Source organism: Triticum aestivum, chromosome 6A, assembly GCF_018294505.1.
Source record: "Triticum aestivum cultivar Chinese Spring chromosome 6A, IWGSC CS RefSeq v2.1, whole genome shotgun sequence".
Taxonomy (NCBI): Eukaryota; Viridiplantae; Streptophyta; class Magnoliopsida; order Poales; family Poaceae; genus Triticum; species Triticum aestivum.
The window spans coordinates 492,255,172-492,266,008 of NC_057809.1; positions in this window are offsets into that span (position 1 = coordinate 492,255,172).

The window sequence follows — 10,837 nt, forward strand, 5'->3', positions numbered from 1 at the left end:
CAGGAGGAAGTGCCTGTGGTGAACGATTACCCAGATGTATTTCCTGAGGAACTACCAGGCATGCCACCAGATCAAGATATAGAGTTTTTGATTGAACTGTTGCCAGGCACCGGACCAATATCAAATAGACCATACCGGATGCCCGCAAATAATCTGGAGGAAATTAAGAAGTAGATTAAGGAGTTATTGGAGAAAGGTTACATTCGACCAAGTTCGCCACCTTGGGGAGCCCCAGTGCTCTTAGTTGAGAAGAAGGATGGATCTTAAGAATGGTTGTTGATTATCGTGCATTGAATGAAGTGATGATCAAGAACAAGTAACCACTACCGATGATCAACGATTTGTTTGACCAGCTGCAAGGAGCTAAAGTATTTTCTAAGATCGATCTGCGATCAGGATACCACCAGCTAAAGATCCAAGAATAGGATATACCTAAGATAGCTTTCACCACAAGGTATGGGCTATATGAGTACACGGTTATGTCATTTGGATTGACAAATGCCCCTGCCTATTTCCTGAGCATGATGAATAAGGTGTTCATGGAGTTCTTGGGTAAGTTTGTTGTGGTGTTCATTGATGATATTTTGATATACTCGAAGAATGAAGAGGAACACAATGAGCATTTGCATTTAGTTCTTGAGAAACTCAGGGAACATCAGCTATACGCCAAGTTCAGCAAATGTGAGTTTTGGTTGAAGGAAGTTGGATTCCTTGGACATGTTATATCAGGAGAAGGTATAGTAGTAGACCCTACCAAGTTTAAATCTATTACTGAGTGGTTGGCACCCACCTCAGTTGGAGAGATCCACGGCTTTCTAGGACTCGCGGGATATTATCGGAGATTCATTGAGAATTTTTCCAAGATTGCGAAGCCTTGATAACCCAAAAGTATAGGGGATCGCAACAGTTTTCGAGGGTAGAGTATTCAACCCAAATTTATTGATTCGACACAAGGGGAGCCAAAGAATATTCTCAAGTATTAGCATCTGAGTTGTCAATTCAACCACACCTAGAAACTTAATATCTGCAGCAAAGTGTTTAGTAGCAAAGTAATATGATAGTAGTGGTAACGGTGGTAAAAGGTAATGATAGAAAAAGTAATATTTTTGGTGTTTTGTAGTGATGATAACAATAGCAACGGAAAAGTAAATAAGCGAAGAACAATATATGGAAAGCTCGTAGGCAATGGATCGGTGATGGAGAATTATGACGGATGCGGTTCATCATGTAACAGTCATAACCTAGGGTGACACAGAACTAGCTCTAGTTCATCAATGTAATGTAGGCATGTATTCTGAATATAGTCATACGTGCTTATGGAAAAGAACTTGCATGACATCTTTTGTCCTACCCTCCCGTGGCAGCGGGGTCCTAATGGAAACTAAGGGATATTAAGGCCTCCTTTTAATAGAGTACCGGAACAAAGCATTAACACAAAGTGAATACATGAACTCCTCAAACTACGGTCATCACCGGTAAGTATCCCGATTATTGTCACTTCAGGGTTAACGGATCATAACACATAATAGGTGACTATAGACTTGCAAGATAGGATCAAGAACTCTCATATATTGATGAAAACATAATAGGTTCAGATCTGAAATCATGGCACTCGGGCCCTAGTGACAAGCATTAAGCATAGCAAAGTCATAGCAACATCAATCTCAGAACATAGTGGATACTAGGGATCAAACCCTAACAAAACTAACTCGATTACATGATAAATCTCACCCAACCCATCACCGTCCAGCAAGCCTACCACAGAATTACTCACACACGGCGGTGAGCATCATGAAATTGGTGATGGAGGAAGGTTGATGATGACGACGGCGACGGATTCCCCTCTCCGGAGCCCCGAACGGACTCCAGATCAGCCCTCCCGAGAGAGTTTAGGGCTTGGCGGCAGCTTCGTATCGTAAAACGCGATGAATCCTTATCCCTGGTTTTTTTCTTCGCCAAAGTGAATATATGGAGTCTAGGTTGAGGTCGATGGAGCGCCAGGGGGCCCATGAGGCAGGGGGGCGCGCCCAGGGGGGCAAGCGCGCCCCCACCCTCGTGGACAGGTGGAGGCCCCCCTGACATGGATCTTCCTTCCAATATTTAATATATATTCCAAAATAATGCTCCGTTGATTTTCATGTCATTCCGAGAAATTTTATTTCTGCACAAAAATAACAGCATGGCAATTCTGCTGAAGACAGCGTCAGTCCGGGTTAGTTCCATTCAATTCATGCAAGTTAGAGTCCAAAACAAGGGCAAAAGTGTTTGGAAAAGTAGATATGACGGAGACGTATCAACTCCCCCAAGCTTAAACCTTTGCTTGTCCTCAAGCAATTCAGTTGATAAACTGAAAGTGATAAAGAAAAACTTTTACAAACTCTGTTTGCTCTTGTTGCTGTAAATATGTAAAGCCAACATTCAAGTTTTGAGCAAAGATTATGAACTAACCATATTCACAATAACATTTAGGTCTCATGTTTACTCATATCAATGGCATAATCAACTAGCGAGCAATAATAATAAATCTCAGATGACAACACTTTCTCAAAACAATCATAATATGATATAACATGATGGTATCTCGCTAGCCCTTTCTGAGACCGCAAAACATAAATGCAGAGCACCTTTAAAGATCAAGGACTGACTAGACATTGTAATTCATGGTAAAAGAGATCCAGCCAAGTCATACTCAATGTAAACTAACAGTAATGGATGCAAATGACAGCGGTGCTCTCCATTTGGTGCTTTTTAATAAGAGGATGATGACTCAACATAAAAGTAAATAGATAGGCCCTTCGCAGAGGGAAGCAGGGATTTGTAGAGGTGCCAGAGCTCGGTTTTGAAATAGATATGAATAATATTTTGAGAAGTATACTTTTATAATCAACATAACAACCAAGAGATGGTGATATCTTCCGTGCTACACACATTATAGGCGGTTCCCAAACAGAATTGTAAAGTTTATTCTCCCCCTCCACCAACAAGCATCAATCCACGGCTTGCTCGAAACAACGAGGCCTCCAACTAACAACAGTCCCGGGGGAGTTTTGTTTGGAGTTATTTTGATTTGATTTGCATAAAGCATGGACTGGGCATCCCGGTGACTAATCATTTTCTCGTGAGTGAGGAGCGGAGTCCACTCCTCTTGAGAATAACCCACCTAACATGGAAGATACAGACAACCCTAGTTGATACATGAGCTATTCGAGCATACAAAACAGAATGTTTATTTGAAGGTTTAGAGTTTGGCACATACAAATTTACTTGGAACGGCAGGTAGATACCGTATATAGGTAGGTATGGTGGACTCATATGGAACAACTTTGGGGTTTATGGAATTGGGTGCACAAGCAGTATTCCGCTTAGTATAGGTGAATGCTAGAAAAAGACTGGGAAGCGACCAGCTAGAGAGCGACAACAGTCATGAACATGCATTAAAATTAATCAACACCGAATGCAAGCATGAGTGGGATATAATGCACCATGAACATAAATATCGTAGAGGCTATGTTGATTTTGTTTCAACTACATGCGTGAACATGTGCCAAGTCAAGCCACTCGAATCGTTCAAAAGAGGATACCACCCTATCATACCACATCACAACCATTTTAATAGCATGTTGGCATGCAAGGTAAACCATTATAAGCTCTTAGCTAATTAAGCATGGCATAAGCAACTATAATCTCTAATTGTCATTGCAAACATGTTTATTTATAATAGGCTGAATCAAGAACAATGAACTAATCATATTTACAAAAACAAGAGAGGTCGAGTTCATACCAGCTTTTCTCATCTCAATAAGTTCATCATATAAACATCATTATTTCCTTTCACTTGCACGACCGAATAGTGTGGATAATCATAATAGTGCATGTGCATTGGACTAAGTTGGCATCTGCAAGCATTCAATTCAAGAGAGAAGACAAGGTGTCGGATTTTGGGTTCCGGCAGACCCTTGAGGTTCGAACACTGGGGTGCTCATGGAGATTTCGCCTCCTACCTACCTGCACCCCTCCGCCTTGCTAGGATCTAAACTATGGAAAGAACAACACAAGAGACACAGGGTTTATACTGGTTCAGGCCACCGTTGTGGTGTAATACCCTACTCCAGTGTGTGGTGTGGTGGATTGCCTCTTGGGATGATGATGATAAACAGTACAAGGAAGAACAGCCTCGCGAGGGTCTGCTCTTGGCTGGGGTGATGAACTGCTGGGAGGAGTCCAGTCACCCTTCTCTCTCTCTCTACCTGATCTTCTCTATCCTTTGATCCCTCTCGGCTCTCTCCTTTCTCTCTCTCTCTCTCTCTGCCCCCTTTGCTCTGTGGGTGGCTGGTCCTATTTATTGAGGCCCTGGTCCTCTTCCCAAATATCGAGCGGGAAGGGAGCCAACAATGGCGGGCTAATTTGAAGGGGGACAACTAGTATCAGCTATCCTGACAAAAGTAGTCTTCGCCTGCGCAAAGCTCTGGTGATGACGCCGTCTTGGGCTCCACGGTGACCTCCATCTCGTAGTCCTCCTGGTCTTGGTCTCATTGCGCTGAAACGGAAACCTTTGCCTGATGCCTTGGTACTTCGCGGCTGCGCTTGCCCCCTTTGCACCAAAGAGGAAGGGAGGACACTGCGCGGGCTAGCACCCGCCTGGCGCCCCCGGTCGTCATGGCTTGCATCACGGGCACCTCGTGAGGTACCCCGCCTTGATCTCTCCGCCTCCTCGTGAGCCAGCCTGACGAGGCCGCGCCTGAGGAAGCTCTGTGTCGTCCGCCCCGCGAGGCTTGGCCCCTCGCGAGGGTCTTGGGTTTGTGTTGGTGAAGATGGGCCGTGCTACCCCCCCTTTGAGCCACACCGCAGGCCGTAGGCAGGCAAGTCTGGGGACCCCCATTCCCAAAACACCGACAGTAGCCCCCGGGCCCAAGGCGCGCCCGGACTTGGCCGTGCAGGGAGGCGGAAGGGCAAGAGCGAAGCGCCGCGGGCCCTAACAGCCTGCGGCCTTGGGCGCCGCGTGGCGGTTGATTGGTCGTGGGCGTCTCCACTTCCCCATGGCGCCTCGGCAACTGCACGGATTGGACACGTCCCTGCATGCAAAGTGGGTCATGATTACCTGCAATCGTGGAGGTAGGCGGTTGGCCTTCGCCGACCATAAGTACGGAACAGCGCGCGCCCTTCCAGTCTATCCCTCCTTGCTTCTCCTTCTTCCTGATCCTTGCTCCGTCTTGCTGCGATGGCTCCGATCCGCCGGTTCTCGGCGGCAGAGAAGGGAAAAGCTCCCCGAGAGGAACCAGACCCACTCCCGCCGAAGAAACAGCTCGCCACCCGTGGCCCGGACGAGGGGGCCCTTCAGGTGGTGCCGAGGCCTTGGTGCGAGCGGGTGCCGCCAGGGTTCCCGCTGCCATTGTACGCCCACGTCGAGGGCCCCGAAGGAGCTGATGCTGACCGCCATGGGCGGCGCCGTCGTCGGCGCCGACGGGTCACGAACGTGTGGGTCGTCCCCCCTGGGGTCCAGACCGAAGGCTCCTCCCGAGAGTTCGTGCTTCACGTCGCCATTCCTCTTCAGTCTTGGATCCACCTTCCTCCCTTCTTCGCCTCCATCATCCCGCAGGGGGAGCCCCTGGAGCTCTGGCTGCAGCACCCTCGCGACCGAGGCAGAGGTCACGGTCGTTGCCCCGGGCGAGGTCTTCATGACTCGGGGCTGGAGAGAGATCGCCCGGGTTTGCAGGGTAAGGGACGTCTTTGCGGTCCACTTGGATTACGACGGTGCTTCGGTGATGCTCTTCAAGGTCTTCGATGCGAGCGGGCGCCGGCTGGAGTGCTGCCCCAGGGAAGGTGGCCAGGACCCTGCCGCGACGAGGACTACCGCGGTGGAGGCGTCGGGGGTTCCAGCGACTCTGGCGAGCTCTTGGCGACTCCGGAGACGAGCGACGACAGCTACGAGCCCCCGAGCCGGCGCCGCTCCTAGAGCAGGGCGGGCTCGTCAGGCCGCCGCCGACTCTGATCTGGATGGGCTTAGCGTCGGTGCTTGACGGCCCACTGTTGATGATGGCGTCTTTTGTAGGGTCGTGCGTAGTTTGTGTCCCTTTACGATCTGTTCCCTGCGAGGAATCAAAAATGCGCCCCGTGGGGGCTTGTAAGGTGCTTGTGATCCTATTTGTTAATACAACCCTTGTCGTAGAATTGCGCGAGTTGCTCATTCCGTCTTAGCTCAGTCCTCCCTTTCGAACCTCACGAGGGCTTGGTGCTCTGCGCCGACAGGTCCCAGTCCCAAGGCGGCTTCAGCCGTCGCTGGTATGCCAGGCCGCGATGCCGTGGTCAAGGCCAGGAGGTGAGCGACCCGGAGTCCGGTAAGAGCCCTTGAGTCGCGATGCTTAGGAGGTCCCCTTTGGCGCCCAAGCAGCCGTTGTTTGGTGAGAAAGGAGAGCGGCGTCGCTAACAGGGGGTAGCATTAGGTGCGGGGATGGTGCCACGGTAGCTGGCGCTTCCGCGTGATGACTTATCTCGAGGATCAGGGGCCGCTCTCTAGTGTGTCGCCGGGTCCGTGCATCGGCAGGCGCGAGGTTGCTCGGCGAGGTCCTCGTGTGTCTCTCCCCTCTACGTCCTCAGGTCCCGGCCCTCGAGCGAGTCTCGGCCGTCGCTGGTATGCCAGGTCGCGATGCCGTGGTCAAGGCCAGAGGGTGAGGGCTGGAGAGCCAGTAGGAGCCCTGAGTCGCGATGCTCAGCCACCCCCCCTTTAACGTGCAAGCGGTTCGCACGGACGAGAGCGCAGGTGACACCGCGAGGGCCTCACCTGACGCAGCCCCTTTCGGGAGGCCCTGCAGGTCCATCATAGAAAGAACAAGGGGTTTCCATGACAATTGACAGTCAGCTGTTGGTTGCTTCCGAGGGGTAGTGAGGCACTGAAGGCTTGACGAGGTGACGCTATGCGGGGCTGCCGCGGCCAGAGCTCAGCCATCCAGGTTTGTCGGTGTTGCAGGGACGGACCCATGCGCAAGCGTCGTGCCGTTTGGGAGCAGCTCCATTAGTTGGCGTCAGCTGAGCAGGCAACTAGGTAAAACACATTAGTCGCGAAGGAGTGGATTCGTTCAAATAGATGCTGGGAACACGGACATCACTGGGTCAGGCCCGAGCGACTTGGGGGGTCATGCAGCCCGAGGGGCGCCCCCAACAAGGTAAGCTAACAACATGGAATAAAAAAAGGGATACACGCCGCAGGGACGGACCCACGCGGCCTGGGAATAATACAGCCCTGGGGGGCGCTCCCAGCTGGAAATAAAACTCGAAAGATGTCACCTAATGATGTCGAGGATGAAGGAGAGTTGATGTAGCAGGCTTGGTGGGCTGCGGGAGCCGATCCTCACGAGCCCCCAGGCCCAGGGGCCTCGGGATGCTCCGGAGGCGCTGGCGGCTCCTCACGGGCCACCTCCATCCCTGCCAGGGCTGCGGAACGCCTGGCCTCTCGTGCCTCCGTGATGCCCCTCATGAGGCGCTGGTACGTGTCAGCTGCGTTCGGCAAGCCGTAAGGCATGCGAACGTAGCTGTGGGGGTGGGCCTCCGCAGCGCCCCACTCGCGAGGGCCAGAGGCGCTCCAGAGAGGCGACTCGGTTGAGCCCTGGTATGTCGATACAGACGCGCAGCCCACCATCCTCGCCTGGATGGGGAGCCACTTCTGGTAGGCGGCGGCCGCCTTTCATGACTCTTGACTCCTGTAGCTCCTGAATGGCCTTGCTGACGAACTCCTGAGGGTCTGGGTCTCCTCGCCTTGCTCCTTCTTGAGGGAAACGTGCTTTGAAACACGCCTCCATGTGGTTCCCAAGCGCCTCCCTCGTGACCCTGGCTGGGTCTGCGGCCCTCCAGGGGAGAGCCCCCAAGCCCTGCCTGAGAAGGGCGCCAGGCGGGCTTTCCTATGCGATGGAAGGAGGTTCCCCCTAGGCAGGTGCGAGCCCAGAGGGGCCTGCCTCCTGAGTGGTTGGGCCGGACGATGTCTGCTTCTTCTTAGGGGCGGTCTCGGGAGGCCTCTTGCTTCCACGATCCGGGTCTTCCAGTGATGAGGCCTGAAAGGCTCGTTCCAGGGAACACACTGCGTCCTTCTCTTCACAGGGCACCATGATGAGTCCGCCGCTTCCTGGCATCTTGAGGACGTTGTAGTCGTGGTGAGTTACGGCCATGAACTTAGCCAGCACTGGGTACCCAAGGATGGCATTGTACGACAGGCGAATGTGAGCGACGTCGAAGTCGATTAGCTCGGTGCGGTAGTTGTCGCGTGCCCCGAAGGTGACAGGGAGGCGGACCTGCCCAATCGGGACCGTGGAGCCGTCGGTGATACTGGAGAAAGGCTTGGTTGGCTGAAGCTGGCTGTAGGGCACTTGGAGGTTGTTGAATGTCTCCACGGACAGGATGTTGAGCCCTGCCCCGCCATTGATGAGGGTCTTGGTGACCACCACGTTGCTGATGATTGGGGAACAAAGCATCGGGAGGACTCCGGCTGTAGCCGCACACTTGAGCTGATCTGCTGAGCTGAACGTGATGGCGCACACCGACCACCTCAGAGGGCACGTGGCTTCGAGCCTGGGAAGGACTCCATTCACTTCGCGGGTGAACTTCTTGAAGATGCGCTGAGAGGCTGGGGCTTGTGCCCCGCCCAGGATGCAGGCGATCGCGCGGGGCTCCTGGAAGCCCCCAGCCCCCTCGTCCTGGTGGCGGTCCTCGTTTCTCCTTGGCTGCGGCGGCAGCGGTGGGAGGCCTGTGTTGCCTTGTGGGTGATCCTCGCGAGGCTGATCCCTCCAGTCTCCCTCGCGAGGCTGATCTCTCCAGCCTCCCTCGTGAGGCGGGTCTTGCCAGCGATCCTCGCAAGGTTGATCGCGCCACCCTTGGCGCGTGCCACGGTCTTCCCAGCGTCCTGCGTTCCTTCCTCCTCCTCGTCCGTAGCCCCGGTCACTGCGGTCAGGGCGACGGCCGATCCTTCCTTCTCACACGGCTCAGAGCTCTTGACATTCGTTGGTGTTGTGGGTGTGGAGGTCATGGTACACGCAGTACCGGCTGCCCTTGGAAGGTTCGGGTTGATCTCTGCCCCGCTTGATGTCTGGTTCTGCCGCGAGCACGGCAGCCCCCTTGCGCTTCACATCCTTGGCCTTGGGCTTCTTCTCTTCTGGGTCTGTGGCAGGCAGCTCGAGGAGGGAGAGACGCCCTTCCTCGGCCCTGGCGCACTTGGTTGCCAGGTTGAACAGTTCTAAGGAAGTGCACAGGTCTTCATGCATCGCCAGCTCCTCCTTCATCTTGACGTCATGCACGCCGTCGGAGAAGGCCGAGATGATGGCCTCCTCAGTCACCTTGGGAATCTTGAGGGGCGCGTTGTTGAAGCGCTGGATGTACTTCTGCAGGGTCTCCCCGAGCTGTTGCTTGATGCGGCGCATGTCGCTCACGGCGGGTGGCCGGTCACGAGTGCCTTGGAAGTTGGCAATGAAGCGGGTGCGCATCTCGTCCTAGGAGGAGATTGTGCCTGGAGCCAGGTTCAGGAGCCAGGTGCGGGCCCCGTCCTTGAGTGCCATGGGGAACTAGTTCGCCATGACCTTCTCGTCTCCATTGGCAGCTTTGATGCCCAGCTCGTAGAGATGGAGGAACTCCGCAGGGTCAGCCGTGCCGTCGTAGCAAGGAGGCAAGTCTGGCTTGAACTTGCCGGGCCACGCGACGTTGCATAGCTCGGCGGTGAAGGCGCGGCAGCCTGCTGTGGCCACGGGAGGCCTTGGATGACGGGGAACTTGGTCTTGCATGTCCCCACGCACTGCAGCTGGGAGCAGCGCGGGGTCTTGACGCGCGGGAGCAGGAGCATGGTCGCGACGTGCTGGAGCAGGGAGCGCCCGGGCAGCTTCTTGCGGGCGAGGGACTTCTTGGCAGCTCTGCTCTTGCTGCGCTGGCGCCTGACGGAGCGGGTTCCGCCCAAGGGCCACGCGCCTTGGAGCCATGACACCTTCCTGAGGAGGAGGCGGCCAAGGCGCCGCCGGAGCTTCATTGCCCGTGCGGGGTGGGGTGCGGTGCAGCAGAACGGACGGCGCGGGAGAGCCCCCTGCGGCGCAAACGAGCTCGGCGACGCGGTCGATCCATTCTTCATAGACATCGTCGACGGGACGGTAGCGCAGGAGCTCGTTCGCCGCGATGAGTGCAGCCCAAGCCTCCATGGGCGCGTGGAGCACGCGGGACGAAGAACCAGCTGGGGTGAACGAGGGAGTCGCGGTGCGGCCGTCTTGCCGCACGGACGGATGCTGGGACGATGCTTGTTGCTCGTCCCCCGCCGGGCCGGTGGCGGCGTTGGCGGCAGGTGATGGGGAACAGCAAGGACGCCCGCCGACAGGGGCCGTCTGGGCGACGCGGGAAGCGAGCGCGGCCCGGCGCTCGGCGCGGGCCCGACGAGCATCAGACATGGGCGTGATGGTCAGAGGAGAACGGGGTGGTGGAAGAAGAATTCTGGCGCACCCCTACCTGGCGTGCCAAATGTCAGATTTCGGGTTCCGGCAGACCCTTGAGGTTCGAACACTGGGGTGCGCACGGAGATTTCGCCTCCTACCTACCTGCACCCCTCCGCCTTGCTAGGATCTAAACTATGGAAAGAACAACACAAGAGACACAGGGTTTATACTGGTTCGGGCCACCGTTGTGGTGTAATACCCTACTCCAGTGTGTGGTGTGGTGGATTGCCTCTTGGGCTGATGATGATGAACAATACAAGGAAGAACAGCCTCGCGAGGGTCTGCTCTTGGCTGGGGCAATGAACTGCTGGGAGGAGTCCAGTCACCCTTCTCTCTCTCTCTACCTGATCTTCTCTATCCTTTGATCCCTCTCGGCTCTCTCCTTT